The sequence below is a fragment of the Odocoileus virginianus genome, chromosome 7 (assembly GCF_023699985.2).
Source record: "Odocoileus virginianus isolate 20LAN1187 ecotype Illinois chromosome 7, Ovbor_1.2, whole genome shotgun sequence".
Classification (NCBI taxonomy): Eukaryota; Metazoa; Chordata; class Mammalia; order Artiodactyla; family Cervidae; genus Odocoileus; species Odocoileus virginianus.
The window spans coordinates 59960051-59985495 of NC_069680.1; the positions used below are offsets into that span (position 1 = coordinate 59960051).

The 25445-nt window shown below is 41.4% G+C and overlaps 1 long non-coding RNA gene across 1 annotated transcript in view; it reads right to left on the reverse strand.

Annotated features, from left to right (window-relative positions):
- Window positions 1–3143: 3143 nt before the first annotated feature.
- LOC139036058 (uncharacterized) overlaps window positions 3144–25445 on the reverse strand; it is a 38397-nt gene continuing 16095 nt past the window's right edge. The window contains exons 2-3 of the long non-coding RNA XR_011488774.1: window positions 3774–3942; window positions 3144–3404 (exon numbers count right to left, since the gene is read on the reverse strand). This is a non-coding gene — a long non-coding RNA (uncharacterized lncRNA). The remainder of the gene's footprint in view (window positions 3405–3773; window positions 3943–25445) is intronic.

Below are 25445 nucleotides of genomic sequence, written 5' to 3' on the forward strand. Positions count from 1 at the left end.
CTTCCACATGCCCCATGGCCCCATCATAGCCTCCCACATGCCCCATGGCCCATTACCGCGTCCCTTGGTGCTTCCTCCCCACCTGGTCTCCCTTCCCGGGATCCCAGCTTCACCTGGCAGAATGAAAAACCACAGACGTGGGGAGGGTCAGCGTCAGCTGAGACGGGGGCCGGCACTGGCCAGGAGTCCGGAGCCTCAGCTCCCAGCCCTTTCTCCACCGCTCAGTTTCCCCAGGTATCAATAACAGGTGACCTCTGACATCTTGAAACCCCCTGATTCCACTGACTGGTCGGCTCCTGGGAGAACTGGGACACCGTGCCCCTCAACCTAGAGTCGTTTTCAGCTGTGACAGTTTTGTGCATGGAGCTGGCATTGCAAATCCATGTGCCGCATGCATGTGCTTCGTAACCCTGAGTGACCAGACTCCTGGACATGCCCTGGGGAGTGGGTGAGCGGGATCGGCTTTCCTGGGGCAGCGGTGGCTGCAGACCTGGTCTCCCAGCGGTGTCCAAGCTGCCACATTCTTCAGGGACTCAACATCACAACTTTAACCACCCGGCATGCAGCTGGAGTCCCAAAGCCCCCCGAATGTACGGGGACATGGCTGCCTTCCTAACTCCAGGCTCTTGTGCCCTTCCCGGGGCCCCACCCACACACCTACAGCCTGGCCCCAGCCCCAGCCCCGCACCTGGACACACTCTCGGGCAACTTGAGATGTCAAGCACCATCCACACCACCGAAAAGAGGGCCCAGAAAAGAGGAGGAGATCCACACAGAGACGGAGGGCAGAGAAGGAAGGAAGGGACAGGGGAAAACCAGCAGCTCATTGCTCCAAGGAGGGGAGTTTTCAAGGGGGAAGTTTCCCTGAAGCAGTAGTGGAGGAGGGCCAGGGAGGAGGACGCAGGGAAGGGAGCTGGATTTGACAGGCCTAGGCAGAATTCCACACGCAGAGACCCTCAGTTCCTGGAACAGCCCTGCTTCCGAGAAGCAGCTGGGTGTCTGTTGAAGGAAAACGTAGATGGAGGCAGAACTGAGCCAGGGATGCAAACCTCAAACCGTGGGGCCTCCCTTTCCAGGTCTCCTCACCAGCTCCTGCACACACACCCTTTGCTTCCCCCTCCACACACACACACACACACACACACACACACACCCTGGCCTGTGCGGAGCCCTCGGCTGGAATGCCTGCTTTCTCACCTGCCAAAGTTCTACCTCCTTCTAAGGCCCAGCTCAGACTCCAGGGCCCTAGGAAGGCCTTTCTGGGTTCTTCTGTTGGATGAGTCTCCCTCTCCGAAATGACCAAGAACCCTGTCTTGTTTTTTTTTTTCCTTCCACCTTCTATTAGAGGAGGAAATTTGGTCTCCTATACTAGACAGAGAACTCTTAGAGAAGGACTTTCTCTTTCACTGGGCCCCTCAGGGACCTAGCTCAGGTCTCTCTGCCATAGCTGAGACTCATAAACATCTCTGACCTGCTGACTTCTCAATATGGTTTATTAAGCACCTATTGTGTGCAGGCAGTGGGAGGGAGAGGGTCCACTAAGGACCGTAAGCCTGTCCTCCGGGAGCTAACAGTGTGCCCGGCAGCACAAGGACTGTGCTGAGCGCTAAGTGAGGGTACATCTGAGGATGCTGGGGCCGCCAAGGGGTCAGAATGAAGAGAAGACCCAGGCGGCCAGGAAGGAACTAACAGCAGAGAAGAAGGAGCTGGCCACTGCAGACAGGGGGCCCCCTTCCTCCTCTCGTCCTCCTCATAGAATCTTCCAGTGAGCAGGATCCTGGGTCATGCTAGCTTCTGGAATTACAGAAGGGCAAACCGAAATTGTGGTGGAAGGAAGGGAATATAAAGAGGGTGGGTCCAAACTGGGAGGGCCCTTTCCAAGCTCGCAGGTCAGTGGGACCCCTGGCTCAGGGGGGCATCGCCCATCACCAGCGGGCCTCCTCCTCAAACACGCGCCTCTCTCTGCCTCCTCAAGGGCCAGAGTCCATGGTTAGTCGCCAAGAAGTGAAGCCAGGCAGCCCAAGCCTTGGGAAAAGCGTTTCACCCTGGAGGAGGGAGAAGACGGGAGCTGCCTCTGGACGCAGGGTCGCGGGCCGAACCCTTCCCGGGGGTCTGGCTTGAGGGTGATCGGAGGGCGACCTGCAGGAGACCGTGACACCTGCCCTCACACAGCCTGTCTCCTCCAGCTCTTTGCTGGGGTTTCTGCCGCGGCCTTGCAGCGAGCGCCCTCTGCCGTTGCCGCGCTGCAAGGGCGCTGGGATGCCTTTTAGGCAGTGGAGAGCTGTGGATCTTTGAGCGACCGTCTTTGCCAAGTGGCTGCCGGCATGGTCACACTCTGAACTTGAAAGCCTCCCCAGGAGGCTGTGGCCAGAGACTGGTCACCTTTCCCAGCTCCTTCTCAACAGATTTCCTTTAACTTCCTTTGGTGCTGCCACCATTAACCTTTTAACTTCCTGGGCTCTTTCAAATGTTGTAAGCTGATCAACATACCAAGCTGCAAAAGCAAAGAGCATGTGTCTTCAAGAGAAGGGCACAACAGTGTCGGAGAGGAGAGAAGCCCATGAGCACGACTGGGCAATGAACTTGGACATCTGGCCTGGCCCTCACAGTCAAGGGCCTCATGTATCTCATGTGCAGTCCTGGGATGATGGAGATAGGCAGCAAGCTACCTGCTTCCAAGAGGATCTGGAATAAACCTTCTTCCTTTAGGTTGAAGGGACAGTGCCTGGGATGTACCCACCACTACCCTTCTTCTTCCTTGGTCACCATACGCAGAGGCTCGGTGGGTGCCACTGGGTTTTTACAGCCAAATTAACCAGCCATCCAATGCTCCTTCCATCCCTGGGCCCACGGGAGAAATAGAAAACAACCCTCTAGAACATGGTATTAACACATGAGTGAAGGGGTTTGAGGACTTTCACTGACTCACAGGATCCTGGACATGTGCATATATCAGTAATAAAATGGTCTGTGTCATGTGCTGGCAAACCACCAGCTCTGAACCTACAACACTGGAGGAAGACAGATCCATCACAGCCACCTTTTAAAGAGGAAACTGCCAGCGCCCGGGTTCATTTTACTGTTAAAAAAAAAAAAAGCAGGGAAGTTGCCTGCTAAGAGACATTTTTCTTGCACTCTGCTCATTCCAAAGACAAAGTGTTTTATTGCAAAAGTCTGCCAAAATAAGCCAGCTGCAACTCCCCCCGCCAGTGGGAGGCACTCTGGCCCGGGAGGGAGGTCTGTGAGCTGGCCCTGACTGCGCAGCGCCGGCTGGGCCACCTTGGACAAATGCCTACCGTGCTCTGAGCCTCCACTGCCTCCTCTGAGACCTGGGGAAGGTTCTGCTTGCCTCACAGGCCATAGGAGGACTATCTCCATGAGAGGACTTGGAACATGGGAGACAGCTGTATAAAGTTAGACAAGGAGATGGTTAGTATTCAGTTCAGGGTAAAACCTTGCTTTTTGTAATCAAACCTCCATTAACTGGAGTCACTTGAGAAATTGTTTATTAAGATTTCTGGAGAAATTCGGTTCAGAGCAGGCCCCCTTGTGTCCACACAGAGGACCTGCTTGACAGACATCATGGACACTGAAAAATGGAGATGTGGAAATGGTGGCCAACCTGATGTGACTCAGGATAGATGTGAACTGGCTTCCCCACCCCAGGGAAGTTGCTTTTTAAAACTAAATGTCATAAATGTTCATACTTTTTTTTTCTCTAAAAAGAGAAAGATCAGCAAATTTTTTAAATCTTTCTTTAAAATTCCAGTTACCCATATTCCTGGTTGAATGAGGACTTTTTTCCCTTTTGGCTCCAATATAAAATGTGTTATCAGGAATTCCCTGGCGGTCCAGTGGTTAGGACTCCACATTTTCACTGCTGAGGGCGTGGGTTCAATTCCTGGTCAGGGAACTAAGATCCCATAAGCCTCGTGGTGTGTCCTAAAGACAAAACAACAACAACAAAAATAAGATGTGTTATTTATTCTGGGCCTATTACCATCTCCCCAGCAGCAGCTCCCCATTTCTGCTCCCCACCTATGGCCTCTTAGACACTGAGGCCAACATTCCCCATGCAGCCAATCTGTTGTCTTAAGTTTAACAATCATTTCCTCCGTATTTCAATAGAAAAACTTCTCTTGCACTGCGTCTTGCAGGAAACTTCAGTGCAGTTAATTGAAGATTTGGTGTATTTTTTAAGTAAGTCAGAACCTAATTTTCTGTATTGCATAATGAAGATCAACAGCTTATCTGACTGATTATATAGATTAGAGAGTAAGGAAAAATAAAAGATTTTCAAGAGTAATTCCTCAATGATAAAAGCACTGGTGAATTACATTTTTTTCCTTGTGTAATTATTTTTAGTAAGGACCTATCCATACTGCAGGCAGTGGGTCTCTTGTATGAAAGAAAAAAAATTTACCTTCATATAGTTTGCTGATACTTTAACTTTCTCTAACATTTCTGTTTTGATGTTAAGGTGAGATGTCTTCTTTTTATTTTTAATAACTGTATTTTTCCTATGACTTTTAAAAAGTTATTTCCTCCAAGCTCTCCTTTGGGTCAAAAGTGCCTCCCATGAAGGCAACCTGGTGCTAAGTTCCTGGAGTGAGGCATCCTATACTGGATTCCCCGCCTTAGGTGCCCCCAACAACAGGCTTTATTTCTCTGGGCTCCAAAATCACTACAGATGGTGACTGCAGCCATGAAATTAAAATACACTTGCTCCTTGGAAGAATAACTATGACAAACCTAGACAGCGTGTTAAAAAGCAGAGACATTACTTTGCCAACAAAGGTCCATCTAGTCAGTCAAAGCTTTGGTTTTTCCAGTAGTCATGTACAGATGTGAGATTTGGACCTTAAAGAAGGCTGAGCACCGAAGAATTGATGCTTTCAAACTGTGGTGTTGGAGAAGACTCTTGAGAGTCTCTTGGGCTGCAAGGAGATCAAACCAGTCAATCCTAAAGGAAATCAACCCTGAATATTCATTGGAAACACTGATGCTCAAGCTGAAGCTCCAATACTTTGGCCACCTGATGCGAAGAGCCAACTCATTGGAAAAACAAAAACAAAAAAAACCCCTGACAGTGGGAAAGATTGAAGGCAGGAGGAGAAGGGGATGACAGAGGACAAGACGGTTGGATGGCATCATCAACTCAATGGACATGAGTTTGAACAAGCTCCGAGCGATGATGAAGGATGTGGGAGCCTGGCATGCTGCAGTCCATGGGATCACAAAGACTGGACACGATGGAGCTACTGAACAACAACAGGCTCTCTTATCCTGACCACTGCAGGAACCCCTGTCACATCCTAGTGCCTTTTTCCAAGAAGAGATCAATTTTCAATGAGCAGGACCCCTTCTAGCTCCAGGTCAGTCGCTGGTCTCCCTGGCACTCCTTCCACATCCCTCAGTGTCCTGGGCTTGCATCTCCTCCCACTGTCAAGCAGATGGTGAGAGCTTGGAAGCTTTCTACCTTCTTACTGCCTTTGCCACTTTCCCAAATGGTTCCCAAAGCCTCTTACCAATCTCTGACTCTCCAAGGGGTAAGATAAGACCCCAGCCCTTCAGCCTGAATGGTCTTCTCAGCCTTTCCTTTTGGTTCCCCCTGAGGATCTCACCTCCTTATCTTGCCTCCACCCACGACCTGTTTTCTTCATTTTTTCAGTTCTCTCTCCATTCAGACAGCCCTCAGACCACCCACCACCTCCCCTCTCTCACCCTCAGACCACTTGGCTCCCTCATCTCTCTCTCTCCTCATCTCCTTTTGCCTCTCTCCCCATCCTCAACCCCCACCCGCCCACCCCCCAGTTCCCCCACACTTCTCTCAGCTCAGTCCACTGAGCATCATTTTAGCTCACCTCTGCAAAACAAGACCCCTGGGGAGAAAGATCTGCAATCTGGTCAACATGTGTGACAGCTTTGTTTTCCTACCAAACACTCCTGGTGCCTTTCAATTACACAGAGTTGTTGACAGATGTATCATTTATCCTATTATGGCCCTCATAAGAAGAGAAATCCACACCTTTGTTTCATTTGATTTTATTTTGGGTTACTATTCTGAATCTGATAAAACGTTGTTATTAGGACCTACCAGTGAAGAAATACTTTGTTTTCTGGCTTCAGGGTCATAAGTAAAGTCTCTAGGGTTTTTGTTTTTGGTTTTTTTTTTTTTTTTTTTACTGGTTTTAAGTTCAATAAGTCACAGCAAATTTCTTAGTCTAGACCTGTGACTTGCTCTGTCTCCAGAGGACGCCCAGAGGCTATGGTGCAGAGAGTTTCCTTTTCCTCATCCTTAAAGTAAAAGGTTGAGACTAGATTTAATATTTTGTGCTTCTATAATCTGTAGCTTTTTTGCTGATTTCAATGGGTCAAATGCATTTTTCCTTATGCCTATCAGGGATTGGTTTGGTTTGGTTTTTAACCAGGTGTCTATGTTTTCTAGTTTAAAGAGGGGGTCTGGCTCAAGCCTGGGTTGAGAAAAACACCCCCTCCCCACCGAACCTGGGTAGAAAGTTGTTTTGGACAAGGAGGGGTGACAACTCCCTATGCTGGTTCTTTCCTTTTTCTTTGGGAACTCACTTGGTTTCCTTCCATGCATGAATTGCTGGAATCTGGGATAAAGTCTCTAACACACGATAAGACATTCAGAGAAACCCAGTGCCAAGTACTTATGGCTAAAAACATAGCTGATCATTTTCTTTAAAACTGAATCTTTGGTTTTTAGCTTAGCCAAAATGAAAGAAGCCAATTCCGTGGCCATCCAAGACCCCCTGAAAAGACCCTCAGGACTTCCCATGAATAAGCAAGGGTCTGCAGGATCCCTGCCACCACAGCTATTAAAGTTCAACGTGTGCTCCTGAACGGTCAATGTGAGAAAGTCAATCTCTAAGTAGCTCTGTTGCTGTCCTGTGGCCAAAAGGATGTATAATTGTGTGCAAGAGAAAATTAACAGTGTTTTATGTGCTATCAGAAGGCATTACTGCAAGTTCATGCAGGACGAAGTGATGTCCCTGGGAAAGGATTGTACATGGACAGTGTAGAAACACCTTCCAAACCCCTGCCCAGCAGGAGTAGGGGCAGAAGACAGCAACGTTTAACTATACCAACTGGCCAAGAAATACACTCTTCCCGGGCACACAGACTTGGAGGAACTGACTGGCTCTTCACTGGGACACAGTCCTCCAGTCCAAATGTTAGTCTAATCGTAAACCGAGCAGGTTCCCACTCGGAAGGAGACCCTGAAAGAAGCCTGGTTTCTCCAGTTAAAGTTTTCATTTCTTAAGTGGCCATTGGTGACGGCATCCCTCATCTAGTCCCGAGGCATTCACACTGGGCTCTTCGGAGCAAGTCCAGTTCTGAATGTCAGCGCCCACATTTCCCAGCCGGTCTACCCCAGACTGCTGACCACGGAACAGGATGCCTTCCTGGGGCCCTGGAGACCTGGGGCCTCGTGAACTCTGCTACCAGCCACACGGAGACATTCACCAGATGGTGGGGACCCCAGAGCATGTCGGCGCAAGGCCCTGCCTTCAACCTCAGCTTCTCTCTACTGACCACAGAGACCGCTTCAGGGCAGAATCCCTGTGCCTCAGACCCTACTTTGCTTCAATAACCAGACTCCACTAAGCACCATGACCTCTTCCAATCATATTCTAAAAAGGCCTTCAAAGAATTTTAATTAATCTATTTTAAGTTTGAGAGTTTTCTTTGAAAGAAACGGTATAGAATCTCATATTATATTCTAGCGATTCATTTAAAAAAAAAATGCCATTTTACCAGGAAAAAAAGCACAAAGTGCAAAATGCCTGATTCCCTTATTCCCAGCATTTGCTTTCTGCCCAGCTGGACTTTGCAAACTTCCACTGCAATCCCAGGCTGATCTTTCCAGCCTGTTTATTGAAGCAGTCGGGTTTTATGCATTTGTTAATTTTACATTTTCCTTTAAGCTTTATTTTCTTGTTATTTGGTGCATTTGGAGTACAGTGTTTAAATGCACAGTATTTTATTTTCATGATGAACTTGATAATGGAAGTTTCTCTTGCTTCTCACAGTCTTCAGTTTGTGTTTCATTGTACACACCCATTGATACATTTTGTGCTGCTGCTAACATCATATATGTAAATATCTTCTGTTATATCTTGGTATTTTAAGCATTGCCTCTTTTTTTAATTGTGATCACTATCACTATTATTCTTTTATCATTTTTAATTTTGAATTTTTTTCTGGTGCAGTCAATTTATTTTTCTAATGACCTTTGATATTTTGGAATTATGTTAGTTATTTGGGATAGTAGACATAGGAAAGCACTTTTTTTAAGCAGTGAGCAAGCTCTTTGATAGACAGATATTTACATTAAAAGATCAGTCCTTTAACATGTTTCCTATATGGTTTTCTTCTTCTTATCAGGTACTATTTCAACAAAACTGATTCCTCTGCTGGATTGTTCTGTCCTTCCTATTTTTTACTTTGATTTTTCATTGCCTGTGATTCAGTTTGCCAACCTGATCATACCAGGTCAAAGACAGCATGGAAGTGGGATCTTTGCTCAATTTCAGTAACTTCCAGGCTACAGGTAAACCACAGGGAAAACACCCCAGGTGGTCGGTACTTGCCTAAGGACCTATTTCTAGATGCCTTCACAAGTGGCTTCAGTGTTTTTGACACAGAGGGCAGAGCCCCCAGCTGACCCACACCCACATCTGTTTAAAACTTCTTGCCTCCCATAAGCAGGCATTCTGAGCAACTCCAGCCCAGCCGCTGTGACACCAGGGTTAGGGCACTGAGATGGGGTCAGTTTCTATCCCAGTTCTGCCAGTGGTGCACTGACAGTCTAGTTAGTGACCAGTCTAGTCTGGTCCCTGGCCCCGTAAAGTTCAAGGTTGAATAGTCTTTGCAATTGGAATTCTCTCTCCTGAAAAACATGGCTGAGCAAATGAGCCTATTCCTTGAAATGTAGCCTTGCGGCTCCCAGATGAGTAACATTGCAGCAAATAAGTCCAACTAGTCTTTTAAGTAGAAAGCCATACCCACTGGAAACCCACAAAGGCCAGTGGCCTGAACCACAGTACCCTAAGGCTCAAAGGTGAGCCCACGCAAGTGATGTGGCAAGATCAATTACTAATTATTCTGAACAAAGGCTCTTTTGGAGAGCCCATCAAGCTAAAAAGATGAAACAGTAACTGCCTAAATCAGCAAAATGTTAGGCTAACAGTTAGCCTAATGCACTTAAACCTTTAAGGAGAAAAAGAGAAAACTCCCTGCCAAAATTGCGGTCCTTCCTGTCTGTGTCGTCTTAGAGTTTTATATGCTATTTTGTACTTAATATCTATGGTGTAAATACTTTCCATGGCAAAAGATGTAAATATGAATTATATATTTTCTTTTTGTCTTTTCTAAAATGGAAGTTGATCTAAGTAATAAATTACAAATCATCTACATCTTGTTCTTTTTTTTCCCCAGAAATTATATACCTTTACTTTAACATCTTTCAGAAGGGAAAAAGAGCTTCATGATTAAAGGGAGCATTCATTCCTAACTAATGGAAGTAAGATGGTACCATATAAAGAAGAAAGGATTAGGGTCCAGGAGAGTGGGTTTTAGTTCTGACTCTTTCATTAACGGATATGAGACTGCCTAAGTCACTTAACCTCTTGGAGCTCCATCTAAAAATGAAAACAGCTGCCACAGTTGTTTTTAAAATTTGAAAGGTAGCAGATGCACTTGGAATTACTAAGTCTTAATTTTCATTAGGCCAACTGGTTGGAGTATGAATATTTTATATAAGGGAGATTTCTGCTTAGTATTTTATTTTGCTTCAATTCTATTTTGGGACAAAACCAAAAAGAAATTGAATGTGAAATGAACTTTGTCCATTGTATAAGACACATGATTAATAGGGGTCTTATGTATAAGACTCATGATTAACAACCAGAATTATCTTATTAGCTTTAAGAGCATTTAGGGGAAAAATAAATTTCAATAATTTTTAATGAAATATTCAAACTTTGAATATGTTCTTGGTTTGACCAAAACTATTTCATAGATGTCTAACATCACATGAAAAAAACCTTTGCCAAGGCAGAAATAATAGTCAAATAACCTGGAATTGATGATCCATTGAAAGTGGGTAGGACTTTCCAAGGAATGTCCCAGGCAAACTCTGTGCCGGAGCCAAGGAAATCCTGCATGTAACTCCATCAAAGCTGAGACGTGTCATTTTATCCTTTGTGGATGACCAAACTGAAGCCATACAATTCAAAAGAAAGCCATGATGAATAGCAGGTTGCTTCCCACTTCAACTGACCAAAAGGCTTGATCTTGGCTTCCTACCATGTCAGAGTAGAAACAAGCCTTTGAGATCATCTCCAGTCCCCTCCTCATGTATATGAGAAACAGAATTTTTGTGATTCAACATCATGGTCTCTCCAGTTCATGAGAAAAACAGCTAGGGATAAAGAAGGGACCACCCAGGCCCTTCTTTGGGGCTCTGGCCTCTCCTTCTCTGCCTACTGTTCTAGGTGATGCTTGTGGACTTCCTGGTGGTCCAGTGGTTAAGAATCTGCCTACCAATGCAGGGAACACGTTTCACCCCTGGTCCAGGAGAATTCCACATGCCACAGAGCAACTAAACCTGCACACCCCAACTACAGAATCCCAGGCACCTTAGAGTCCATGCTCCACAACAAGAGAAGACACCGCAATGAGAAGCCTGCACACCGCAAATAGAGAGTAGCCCCTACTCACTGCAACTAGAGAAAGCCTGCACAAAGGAATGAAGACCCAAAACAGCCAAAATAAATAAATAAGTCACACTTAGATGATGCTTGTGGGAGGCAGGTGGGAGGGAACTTGGGGCATTCACCTTGTCACCTGTGGCCCTCTCTCTTCAAAATAGAGCATCAGAAATACAGTCATTGCATGGAACAAGTTAGGGGTCTGATGAGGGGCTTCTAAAAGAAAAAACTTCTCCCTAGCCTCTCCTCTTCTGAACCAGAGCAGACCAAGAACTCAACAGGAGATATGAGTTCCCGATCTGACTCTGCTATTAAATATGACCAGGAGCCCTTCCTGATCTGAAATGCTCCCACTGGCATGAGGCACATAAAACACCTCTTCTGTTTTCTGTTTCCTGACATTTTCTTTCCCACTGTCCTCCCCCATCCCAATCCCCAAACTTCTATCAGCTCCTTAATGTAAAATTGGTAAAACAGACAATGTATCTTTAGATACATAGACCTGTAGTTTCGAATGATTAAACCCCACAATGCAGAAAATAGCATCGAAAAGGAGGAGGGGGAAGGTTTCAACTGTTTGTTTTTGTTTTATATGACTGATATTTAAAAGTACCCATGAAGAAGTTTCCAGGGAGCTGATCTGCGTAACAAAATCTCAGAAAGACATGGAAGAAGAGAGGGGCTTAACTTTTTCACAAGCAATCAGGCAACGGAAGTATTTTTCTGTTAAAAGATAATATCCAGAAAAAGGTAAAATCACGATGCTCTCACAGATACAAAAATGAACACATGGTAAAGATTTTATTTGACTCATATGATGAGAGAACCAGACAACTGTCTTAACCTGTCCAGAGGAAAAGTTTAAAATGTACATATGTGTGTGGATGAAAGGAATGTTGAGAGGAATAGCAAAGGGAACAAAGCCAATTATTACCATCGGGATAGAATTTACATATCTGACCATTACCTACAACTTACAAAGGGTTGGAGAATAATGGTAACCCAGGAGAATAGGCTGTAGAGTAGCGATCCCCAAACTTTTTGGCACCAGGGGCTGGTTTTGTGGAAGACAATTTTTCCACAGACCATGGCTGGGGGGGGCTGGTTTCAGGATGACTCAAGCATACTGCATTAATTGTGTGCTTTATTTCTATTATTATTACATCAGCGCCACCTCAGATCATCAGGCATTAGATCCCGGAGGTTGGGGACCCATGCTGTAGATGAAACATAGTTTTCCATTAAAACACAAAAATATATTTCACTGTTGTAAAGCCATGCTCTGCTTTATTTAATACCCAGATCTATTTCACCAATATCAAAACCCATCATCTTTTTCAACTCATATGTTATGCTGGTAAAAGTATAATCAGGAAAACCCTTGAACAGCTATTGATGGAGCCCCATATTTGAGCGTTAACCTACCGACCTTTGTGAGCTCTGGGCCCTTCCCCTCTCTGTGTTCACTGTCTCTCCCACTGTCACCCCACCCCCACCCCCACTTCGCTTGGGGCTAAGAACTCATGACATAAATAACTAACTCAGCAGAGCTTATCAAAAGCAGATGTGGTGAAGGGTGTTGACCCTGGATCTCATAGCACTCATCACTGGGTAAGCAATAAATCTCTACGTTTATACAGCTAGAGTCTTTCCTCTGAATTAAAGACCCCTGACCCTTCACGTTTCTGACTGTTAACTAAGAAGGCCCTCTTTGCTACTGGCCCCTTAATTCAATGTGCTGACAGTTAAGATGCTCTTAGCATAATGAATTGCGGTCTCTCTTTTTCGAACTCATAAAGCGCCCCCCACCCTCCAATGATGCTTCATGCATATCACCCACCTGGCCTTTTTAATCAGGCTGGCATATTCACAGCATCTTAGTCCTGGAGATGTGAACTATGCACCCCACCCCCTCCACTTCTTTCCAGTATTAATTTAACCAAAGTGGCCACTGTATTAGCCTTGCCACTGCTGAACAGTGGTTTCCTTAGGATTTCTGGATTTCGAGTTAAATAATAAATCATAATATTCATTCGAGACAGGGTTGTGGCACTAACGAGGGATGAGACCTTCCCTAGCTCTCCATCTCCTGAGGCCTCTACTTTGCAAAAAAGTGAAATCATTGAACTCAAAATCTCTTCTGATACTATGATGGCCTATAGCGATAGCCAAAGATCAATTGTGATCATTGGTACTTTTATATGATGTGACTATAGTTGTTGTTGACAGCTGTAAGTGTGGCTGAAGAAAGTCAGCATATTACCTGTCAGAGACAAGATTTGTAAGGTGGGAATTGAGGGAAGATTGACTTGGATAGCACCAACACATAGAGATCCCTTTCCCAACTCAGGCTCCATTTGAGAGAACAGTAAATTCTCCCAAATGAGCTGTCAAAGGGCATCTCTAGGGATTCTGAGCTTGAACAGGCCTTGAAGGGCTTGGGAACCAAATATTGCAGAAGTAGATTGTTTACCTCTCTGGCTCTTCAAGAGTGAGAAGGGGTCAAGCTGAGTTCAATACATTCTCCTTCAGTCCTTCCACCTCCAAATTCTCACTAGCAACATCGGGTGTAAGAATACAATGTAAATGGAGAGAGATTCAACAAAAGCATGGGCCTGTACTCTTCAAAAATATTAATGTCATGAAAAACAAAGACAGACCAAGGAACTGACCCAGAATAATGAAGAATAAAGATTAAACAGACATGAGAATGAAGTGGATCCTGGATGAGAAAAAAGGAAAGCTATAAAATTTCTTATAGGGAAACTGGAAACACTTGAATATGGTCTGAAGTTTAAATAGTATTGTATCAATGGTAAATTTTCTGTTTCTACAATGGTATTATAGTTATATGAGTGAATATTCTTGCCTTTAGAAAATGCACAGTGAGTAAATAAATAAAAGTAAAGGGGAAGGATAACTACAATTCTCAAATAGTTCAGAAAAAAATAGAAACAGATAAAGACAAAAATAAAATAATAAAACAAATGTGGGAAAATACAAAAATGGTAAATCTGGGTGAAGGGTATACTGGAACTCTTTATACTACTCTAATTTTTCTTTGAAATTGTTTCAAAAAATAGATTTAAAAAGAAGACAATGTAGGAATAATTTCTGTGCTGAGACAGAATAATTTTGAACATAAATTCTATATCCAATCAAACTATTATTCTAGTATCAGAAAAAATAAAGACATATTCAGATGTGCAAGACTCAGAACACTTCTTAGACCACAAACTCTCATTGCAATTATAATCAAGATGGCCAACCTTACTCAATACTAGAAAGTGTACTTCAACCAAAAAAAGAAAGAAAAAAAGACATTTCTGGTACCTGTGTAGAAATGCAAATCACTCAATGAGAGACCACTTCACACTCACTAAGACAGCAATAATAAAAAAAGATGGATAACTGTAAGCATTAACAATTTTCAGGAAAAGTGGAACCCTAATAAACTGCTGATGGGAATGCAAATTGGTGCAACCCCTTTGAAAACAGTTTGGCAGTTTCTCAAAAAGTTAAGCACAGAGCTACCAAATGACCCAGCATTTTCATTCCCAGGAATATACCTAAAAGAACTGAAAACACATGTTCACACAAAAACTTGTCCACTAATGTTCACAGCAGCGTTACTCATAATAGTAAAAAAAAAAGTATAAACAACCCAAATGTCCATCAGCTGATGAATGGATAACCTGAATGTGATGGATCTACATAGCAGAATAGTATTCTGTCAGAAAAAAGAAAGAAATGAAGCACTAATGCATGCTGCAACATCAGTGAATATTGAAAACATTGTGCTGTGTGAAAGAAGACAGAGGTACCAAAATGCAAAAAAAAAAATATGAATTAAAACAATAATAAAAATTGAGAGTAGCATAGATATATAATTACCATATGTAAAATAGATAACTAATGGGAAGCTTTATGACACAGGGAGCCCAACTTGGCGCTCTGTGACAGCCTAGAGGGTGGGATGGGGTGGGAGCTGGGAGGGAGAAAAACGGAGGGGACACACGTGTACCTATGACTGACTCATGGCAGTATATGGCAGAAGCCAACACAGTTATTGTGAAGTAATTATCTTCCAATACTTTGGCCACCTGATGTGAAGAACTGACACATCAGAAAAGACTCTGATGCTGGGAAAGATTGAAGACAGGAGGAGAAAGGGATGATAGAGGATGAGATAATTGGATGACATCACCAACACGATGGACATGAGTTTGAGTAGGCTCCGGGAGTTGGTGATGGACAGGGAAGCCTGGTGTGCTGTAGTTCACGGAGTCGAAAACAGTCAGACATGACTGAGCGACTGAACTGAACTGAATTATCCTTCAATTAAAAACAAATGCTTTAAAAAAAATAAAAAATAAAAACATGTTTTTTAAAAATATAAAGTTGAAAAAATAATAAGGCATTCCCTAAAATTACTAAACATTTTTGTTTTATAATATTAATTCTTAATATTAATTAAGAATTAAATATTAAAATATCAATATTTAATATTAACAAAATTCTTCAAGATAGACCTCAACAGTATGTGAACCAAGAACTTTCAGATGTACAAGCTGAATTTAGAAAAGGCAGAGGAACCAGAGATCAAATTGCCAATATCCGTTGGATAATCAAAAAAGTAAGAGAATTCCAGAAAAACATCTACTTCTGCTTCACTTACTATGCTAAAGCTTTTGACTGTGTGGATCACAACAAATTGAAAAATTCTTAAAGAGATAGGAATACGAGACCACCTTACCTGCCTCCTAAGAAACCTGTATGCAGGTCAAGAAGCAACATTTAGAACCAGACATGGAACAATGGACTGGTCCAAAATTGGGAAAGGAGTACATCAAGGCTGTATATTGTCACCCTGCTTATTTAACTTATATGCAGAGTACATAATCCAAAATGCTGGGCAGCAAGAAGCACAAGCTGGAATCAAGATTGCTGGGAGAAATATCGACAATCTCGGATATGCAGATGACATCACCCTTAAGTCAGAAAGCAAGGAGGAACTAAAGAGCTTCTTGATGAAGGTGAAAGAGGAGAATGAAAAAACTGGCAAAAACCTCAATATTCAAAAAACTAAGATCATCGCATCCAGTCCCATCACTTTATGGCAAATAGATGGGGAAACAGTGGCAACAGTGACAGATTTTATTTTCCTGGATTCCAAAATCACCGCAGATGGTGATTGCAGCCACAAAATTAAAAGACGGTTGCTCCTTAGAAGAAAAGCTATGACAAACCCAGACAGCATATTAAAAGGCAGAGACATTACTTTGCCATCAAAGGTCCATATAGTCAAAGCTATGGTTCTATCAGTAGTCATGTACGGATGTGAGAATTGAACCATAAAGAAGGCTGAGAGCTGACGAATTGATGCTTTTGAACTGTGGTGTTGGAGAGACTCATGGGAGTCCCTTGGACAGGAAGTAGATCCAACCAGTCAATCCTAAATGAAATCAACCCTGAATATTCATTGGAAGGACTGATACTGAAGCTGCAACTCCAATTCTTTGGCCACTTGATGTGAAGAGTCAACTCATTGGAAGGGACCCTGATGCTGGGAAAGACTGAAGGCCAAAGGAGAAGGGGCAACAGAAGACACGATGGTTGGATGGCATCACCAACTTAATGGACATGAGTTTCAGCAAACTCCAGGAGATGGTGATGGACAGGGAAGCCTAGCATGCTGCAGCCCATGGGGTAGCAGAGTCGGACATGATTGAGCGACTGAACAACAACAATATTAAATTTGACAAGAGTAAAAGGAAACAGACTCTCCAATATACTGTTAGAAAGGACATAAATTCAAGACAGTTTGACTACATCTCTCAAACTTTTGAACATATCTACTAAGTGAACTTGAAATTCAACTTGAACCTACCATACAGAACTTTTCATATGTTTCAAAAAAGAATGCACAAGAGTAGTTGCTGTAACATTGTTATAGAAAAAAGTAGAAACAATCTAAATGTCTACCAATAGAGGAAATATTTTAAAATTCTGCCATAATCCCTTCTGTAGAAGAATATTAAATGGATGTTAAAGAAAACGATGTAGTGCTAACTTGACTAGCTCTGAGATTATGTTGGGAATTGAAAAAGCAAGTCACAGAACAATAGAGAAAAGATGTTACTTGTAAAAAGAAAATAACTGTTTATGTACTTATATATATGTAGCTACAAAGAAATAAAACTGGAATTGTGCTCACCAAATGTTTAACAGTAATGAACCTCTAGAGGGAAGACAGGCTCCTGTGCTAGAATGAAGAGCGTATATTGTTTCTTCTCCATTTAATAATTATTTTCATCTTTTACACAGTAAGAATGTATTCGTGTATTCTGTGCTTTTTAAGATGGAAGACAGAAAAGAAAAGAAACCAAATGGTTTAACACAAAACCATTTTTTGTGTTTTTTTAACACAAAAAACAGAACGGGACTTCCCTGGTGGTCCAATGGTTGAGAATCCATCAAACAATGCAGGGCACACGAGTTCGAGCACTGATTGCGGAAGATTGAACACGTCGAGCAACAGCTGAGCCTGTGCACCGCAACTACTGAAGCCCACTTGCTTTAGCATCCGTGCTCCGCAACAAGAGAGGCCACCGCAGGGAGAAGCCCGCACGCCGCAACTAGAGAAAGCCCATGTGTGGCAATGAAGAGCCAGTGCAACCAAAAATTAATTAATTAGCAAATTACTTTTTAAGTGAAAGGAGATATTAATATTACAGTAGTAGTATCAATGGCTAATGTTCTCACTCTCCCTCCAAAATTTCCACAACAAAATTCCAAACTTGCTTTTGAAATGAAAACTTTTATTAAAAATGTGTCTCTGGACTGGACAGGAAACTCCCTGAGCACCTCGTATTTCTCTGACTAGCTTCTGAAAAGTAGCCTAGCCCTTCCAAATAGAGACCTGAAGATCCATGCATCTCTGGGGCAAAAGGGATAGGAACATCTTTCTTAATTGCATTTAGAATGGTTTCCATCAAAACAGTTAAATAAATTTACTATCTTATCTGTTCAGTTTATCATGCCATCATAAAACCATATGATAATGATAAAGATGATGATGAAAGACTATGTAATTACACAGGGAAATGTTTTTGACAGTTTTAAGTGGAATGAAAATAAGCAGGAAACAAGATCAGTTAGTTATTTCAGTCGCTTAGTCATGTCTGACTCTTTGCAACCCCATGGACTGCAGCACACCAGGCTTCCCTTTCCAGGAACAAGATGTTAGATTCTAATAATACATGGACAAAATAAACAAATGTAACTCACACAAAAAAAGTTCCTGATGTAAAGTGACAGGATTATGGTTGATTTTTTCCCAATGATTCTCTTAAAATTGTCCTAATAGTAGATGAAAACAACTGGGAAGAAAAGAAAAATGAGTGGAAAATAAATGGGAAATTATTTCATTGCAACATGAGTATTGTCTATTAAAAGTGAAAACAGAAACATTCTGATCAATAGTTCTAGAAACTGCCCTGTGTACAACTTCAAAATATTAATATACTTTATATATCATCTATCAATATTATATAGATAAAAATACATGCCAATGTATTACATATATAATCATACATATATAGAGAGAAAATGCACAAGAATACTCAATGTAACATTGTTTGTTATTTAAAAAATAGGAACAAATCTATGTGTCCATCAGTAGAGGGAACATTTTAATTTCTTTTTATTTGCAAAACAATATAATCTGACAAGGAGTTAATATCCAAAAGATTTAAAGAACCCATACAACTCAACATAAAAAAAAAGCAAACAGCCCAATTTAAAAATGGGCAGAAGACCTGAATAGACACTTTTCCAAAGAAGACATACAGATGGCTAACAGGCACATGAAAAGATGCTCAACATTGCTATTCATCAGAGAAATGCAAATTAAAACCACGATGAGAGATACCTCTACAGAAATGTGAAAGTGAAAGTTGCTCAGTCGTGTCCAACTCTTTTTGACCCCATGGACTGTAGTCCATGGAATGCTCCAGGCCAGAATACTGAGGTGGGTAGCTCTTCCCTTCTCCAGGGGATCTTCCCAGCCGGGAGATCAAGCCCAGGTCTCCCACATTGCAGGTGGATTCTTTACCAGGTGAGCCACCAGGGAAGCCCATCTATCAGAATGGCTATTCAAAAAGATAGCAAATAACCAGCGTTGTTGAGGATACGGAGAAAAGCGAACCCTCAGGCACTGGAGGTGGGAATGTCATTTGGTACAACCACTATGGAAAATAGTATGGAGATTCCTTAAAAAACTAAAAATAGAGTTGTCATTTTATCCTGCAATCCCACTCATGGGCATATATGCAGAGACAATTCTAACTTGAAAAGATATATACATCCCAATGTTCATGTTGTCGTTGCTGTTCAGTCACCAAGTCGTGTCCAGCTCTTCGCTACCCCATGGATGGCAGCATGCCAGGCCTCCCTGTCCCTCACTATCTTCCAGAGTTTGCCCAAGTTCACGTCCATTGAATCCAACCATCTCATCCTCTGTCGCCCTCTTCTCCATCTGCCTTTAATTTTTCCCAGCTTCAGGGTCTCTTCCAGTGAATCGACTCTTCGCATCAGGTGGCCAGAGTATTGGAGCTTCAGCTTCAGCATCAGTCCTTCCAGAGTATTAAGAGTTGATGATCATAGACTATTTACAGTAGTCAAGACATGGAAGCAACCTGAACGTCCACTGACAGATGAACGGTTAGAGAAGATGTGGTGTATGCGCACAATGGAATACTGCTCAGCCATAAAGAAAGAATGAACTAATGCCATTTGCAGCAACATGTATGAACCTGCAGAATATCAGACTAAGTGAAGTCAGAAAGATAAAGACAAATAACCATATGATATTACTTACATGTGGAATCTAAAATGAAACAAATGGGACTTCTTTGGTGGCTCAGTGGTAAAGAATCTGCCTGCCAATGCAGGGGACACAGGTTCCTTCCCTGGTCCAGGAAGATCCCACATGCCGAGGAGCAACCTAGCCTGTGAGCCACAACTACTGAGCCTGTGCTCTAGAGCCGAGGGGCCGCAACTACTGAGCCCACGTGCCCCAGCTCTGGAGTCCTGCGTGCTCTGGAGCCCATGCTCTGCAATAAGAAAAGCCACCACAATGAGAAGCCCATGCAAAGGATAACCCCTGCTCGTCACAACTAGAGAAAAAGCCCGCACAGCAGCAAAGATCCAGCACAGCCAAAAATAAATGAATTTTAAAAATAAAAAACAAAATGAAACAAATGAACTTATTTATGAAGCAGAAATAGACTCAGACATAGAAAACAAACTTATGGTTATCAAAAGGGAAAGGGAGTGGAGGAGGGATAAATTAGGAGTTTGGGATTAGCAGATACAAACTACTATATATAAAATAGAGGAACAACAAGGTCCTATTGTATAGCACAGGGAAATATATTTAATACCTTTTGATAAGCCATAGTGGAAAATATGAAAAATAATAGATATATGCATAACTGAATCACTTTGTTGTACACCAGAAACAAACACAACATTGTAAATCAACTATAATTCCATTTAAAAAAAGAAGAAGATGACTTTATGGGTATTATGTTAAGTGAAATAAGTCAGGCAGAGAAAGACAAATACTGTATGATTTCACTTATTGTGGAGTCTAAAAAGCAGAGTAAATGAACAAATATAATAAAACAGAAACTGAATCAAGCATACAGAGAACAAACAGTTGATTGCCAGAAGTGAGGACAGTGCAGAGGGAAATTAAGAGGTTGGTTCAGGGTTAATCCCTTTAGGACTGACTGGTTTGATCTCCTTGCAGTCCAAGGGACCCTGAAGATTCACCACAGTTCAAAAGTATCAGTTCTTTGGTGCTCAGCCTTCTTTATGGATCAACTCTCACATCTGTAGGTACCATAAGTAAATAAATAAATATGATGGCAGTAAATAATTTTTTTTCTGTTAGAAATGTGAAGTTGGGAGTCATTTTCTTGCAATTAAATTTGGAGGCATGAGATGGACTAAATGTTTGTTTTCACTCAAAATTCATATGTTGACGCCCTATCCTCCAAAGTAATGGTATTTGGAAGGAAGGACTTTGGGAGGTTTCACCCCTATGATGGGATTAGTGCCTTTATAAGAAAAGAAAGAAAGACCATAACTCTCTCCTCTCATCTTTCCTTCCCTTTCCTTCTCTCTCTCTCTCTTTTCTTTCTCTCTCTCTCTCCCCACCATGAGAGGGCACAGCAAGAAGGCAAACACCTACAAGCCAGGAAGGTAACTTTCATCAGAAAGAAACCATGATGCCACCTTGGTCTTGGGCTTGTAGCCTCTATAACTGAAACATAAATTTCTTTTGCTTAAGCCTCCCAGCCTATGTGTTATGTTAAAGCAGCTTGGGCTCACTACAACAATCAGTAAATTCTAAGTAGAATAAATATTAATATACACACACAAAATCCACAACCAGATGCATCATAGTGAAAATACTGAAGCTCAAACCCAAAACTAAAATCTTGACAGCAGCAAGGGAAAAATGATTCATCACATATGAGGGAACCCCAATAAAATTAATTGCTGACTTCTCCTCAGCAATGAGAGGCCAGAAGGCAGTGAGATGATATATTCAAATTGTTGAAAGAAAGAACTGTCCACCAGGAATATTGGAGCCAGCAAAACTATCTTTCAAAAATTAAGGTGCCTTTTTTAATCAATAATTAGTTATTTTAAATGAGATCCAGTATGAATCTTCAAGACAAAAGTAAGTGATCTCAGATAATTTTTCTGTGAATTTAAAAGTGCTTTTAAGAATAAAATCTATAAAAAAAATTCAATGTATGAATACTAGGAGTCTCCAAAGAAGAAAATTAAAACAAAGGAATAGAATAAATATCAAAACACATAATTTTAAAACCTTTATTTTTTTAAAAACCTTTCTTTAAATTAAAAGATTTTGAAACTACATTTTAAAAGAACATATCATATGCATCTAAGATTATCAACCCAAAATTACCAATATCACAAAATATTTTAATGAAATTGATAAACTTAAAAAAAAATACTTTGCATATCTAGTTGAAACAGTGGTTGAGTTATAAAAGAAAGAAAATTAAATTATCATGAAACATTTCTACACTAGCATTTCTCCAGAAGCAAATGGAGAATATTTTTAAGATATTCAAAGAAAGAAAATACGAGCCTAAGATTATAGACAGTAAAAGTAGCATTCAAGTACAAAGGTGTAAAGTGTTACCAACACACAAAACTTATGAAATATTGTTCCCATGAGAACTTCTTGAGAAATATACCAATGAATGAGCTTCAGTCGAGCAAAATGATTAAAGGAACATTTAACATATGAATTGGTGATAAGTAATAAACAAGTAGCTATTTATAGAACTAACACTAAATGAGGTCTAAAAGAGAGAGAGATTTATAGTAAGAAATGACTGAAGTACAAACAAGTAGATACAGTTTAAGTGGGGCACAATATGCAAAAACAATTATTTTAACTGCCCTTAGTAATAACACTGGGGGTTGGAATATTACAGTTATTATTCTAAGGGTGTTTTGTGTGAGGGATAGAGTACATGAGTAATTATGGGATATTATATTTCTATCATCTCTTCTGTCCTTAAGAATCAAGATTCTTGGTGTAGAAGAGAGGAAATATAAATGTAATACAGAAGAAGTTGAATTTTACAACTCTCATTTATAAATTAGAAGTATCAATATGAATGCATGAGATAGTCTCTCTCTTAACAGAAAAAATACACACACATAAACATATACACATAAAATCTTAGCTCTGTGCACTAAAGAAGCCTGAAAACAATGACCAACAGCAATGACCTAACACTGACCAACCTAAGAGCAATGATCATCCCTAGCAGAGTGTTTAAAATGCCATTTTCTATTAAAAGACTTCTTGGGCAAGTTGCCATTCCTGGTTTGGGGCAAGAAATGTACAAGATGAGCCTGGAATATATTACACAATACAGAGGAATTTATTAAGCTATTAAGGTGCTAAAAAAAACTCAGAGTTCTTCCTTTGCTTTCACTTGAAACTGTCACATCGTTTGTTAATCAGCTATACCCCAATACAAAATAAAAAGTGAAAAAAAAACTCAGAGCCAACTTGAAGAGACTCCCCCCAACCAGAGACAGGGCAATTTGAGCTTCAAAAAGTATAATTGCAATTGATTAAAACCGATCAATCAATGAGTTAATAATGATATTAAAAATGAATTTTTAAGCTAATGAGTCATCTTGAGAGAATGATATGAAACCAATTTGTTATCTTAAATAAATCATTTACTCTGCCTTCCCATATAAGCTGCACCATGAATAATCAAATAGTAATGAGGACATGTGTCTCTTTATAAAGCACTCCACCTAATAAATGAAAAAGAAATTAAAGAATTAGAATATCTCCATTTTGCAATCCTCAGTGAATGAATACATTTAGGCATGAAACATTAATACTAACATTACAAAAAGAGAAACAACCAGACATTAGGTACCTCCTGGTGAAATCTTGCCAAAGGAATTGAACCCAAAACTGATCAGACCTCTGGATCTGGTTGCCCATTTGCAGGAAATATAAAAGACGGGCAATATGTTAAACTTACACCAGAAATATTCATCAGCAAAAGCCAGAGCATGTGAAAGCATAGTCAAACAGTTCAGTTCTTCCACAGATCAAATGAAAGAAAAAGAGAAGGATGAAGAAGTCGATATATTATGAGATTTAAAAGGTGCATAATAACTTTTTAATGGACAAGATTAAACTAAAGTTCCTAAAGATGTACCCCTGGGTGATAAAACTACTAAGTAGAATAAAGGATCAATCACTATAGAAGTCAAGATAGGGACTTCTGTTTCCAATCAAGATGGAGTAACAGGGACCAGATTGAGCTTCCCACCTGAAATAACTAAGATATAGACAAAATATATTGGGGGGGGGGGGACATTTTTAGATATTGGTTCTCTGGCTGCACAGAACAGTGATCCCTAAGACATGGGAAACAATGGAGGTAAACTCTAAAACTGCCACAGCTTATTGCCTAAAGAAAAGATCCAAGCCAAAATGCAGACAGGAGAAACCCAGCAGTCTTCCTGAGCTGAGGAAACAAAGTTGGGAGTCCAGGAGGCCAGGTGGCTGGAGTCCATGGGGCAAATTACCAGTGAGGAGATGAATGAATGCCTGACAAGAGCAACAGAGGTCCGCAGAGAACCACTTCTGCGAACCGATCAGCACATGGCTATAACAAAACCACCCAAATCTGGGGAAAGAACCATCAAACAGAGAAAGGTGAACAATTTCTGGAGCTCACATAAATCCAGGAAAAGCCCATTACCTGGGAAAACCTTATAATTCATGAGGCATTAAGTAGTGGGGCAAAATCAGCCCTAAAACAAAAATTGTTCTGACTTCACCTATAGCTGTTTTTTGGTCACCAAGTTGTATCCGATTCTTTGCAACCTCACAGACCCCCAGGCTCCTCGTCCGTGGGTTTTTCCAGGCAAGAATACTTGAGCGGGTTGTCATTTCCTTCTCCAGAGGACCTGCACTGCACCTAACAAAGCTTAAAAGCAAACCTCAAAGAAGTTCCCAAGTAACTTCACTGAATCCCACACATGAACTCAAGAATATTTGCAGAAATATAAAATATCCAGTATCCCACATGTTAAAATTTATAAGATCTGGATCCAGCAAAAAATTACCTGGTATAAAAAGGAACAGGAAAATGCGACCCATAAAAAGGAGAGGCAGAAATGACGCAAATAGTAGACAAAGACATAAAACAATTGTAATTGCAGTACATATAGTTAATAAAGTAAAAGAAAGGTTGAGCATGCAGCAATTTGAACAAAATATTTTTAAAAGACCCAGACGAACAGAGATGAAAACTACAGTATCTGTGATTTTAAAAAAACACTGGGCAGGAGGACCAGCATATTAATTACTGCAGAAGAAAAAGTATTGAACTTGAAGGCCTAGCAATAGAAACTATCCCAAACAAAACATACAGAGAAAAAAAGTCTGGGAAAGAAAAACCCCAAAGCACCAGGAGCAGTGGGGTAACTTCCAGCAGCCTGAAAAAGAACAGTTAGAGTCCCCAAAGAAGAGGAAAGAGGAGGGAGGTGGGGACAAAATTGAAGAAATAAATAATGGATGAAAATTTTCCAAAATTTATCAAAATTATCAAATGTATATATCCAAGAAGTTCAACGAACCCAAAGCACAGGATACAAGAAGAAAATTTTACTGAAGCATACTCCAATACTTAAGCCACCCGATGCGAAAAGCCAACTTATTGGAAAAGACACAGATGCTGGGAAAGATCAAAAGCAAAAGAGAAAGGGGCGGTGGAGGATAAGATGGTTAGAGAGCATCACGGACTCAACGGACACCAATTCGAGCAACCTCTGGGAGATAGTGAAGGACAGAGGAGCCTGGCGCACTATAGACCATGGGGTTGCAGAGTCAGACATGACTTAGCGACTGAGCAACAAGATTTTAGCCAAACTGCTTAGGTCAGTGCAAAGATAAAAATCTTATAAGCAGTCAACTGATAAGAATACAACTAACTAGGGACTTCCTGACACTCCTGCGGTTAAGATTTTTGCCTTCCAATGCAGAGGGTGAGGGTTTGATTCCTGGTTGGGGAGCTAGGATCCCACATGCCTCATGACCAAGAAACCAAA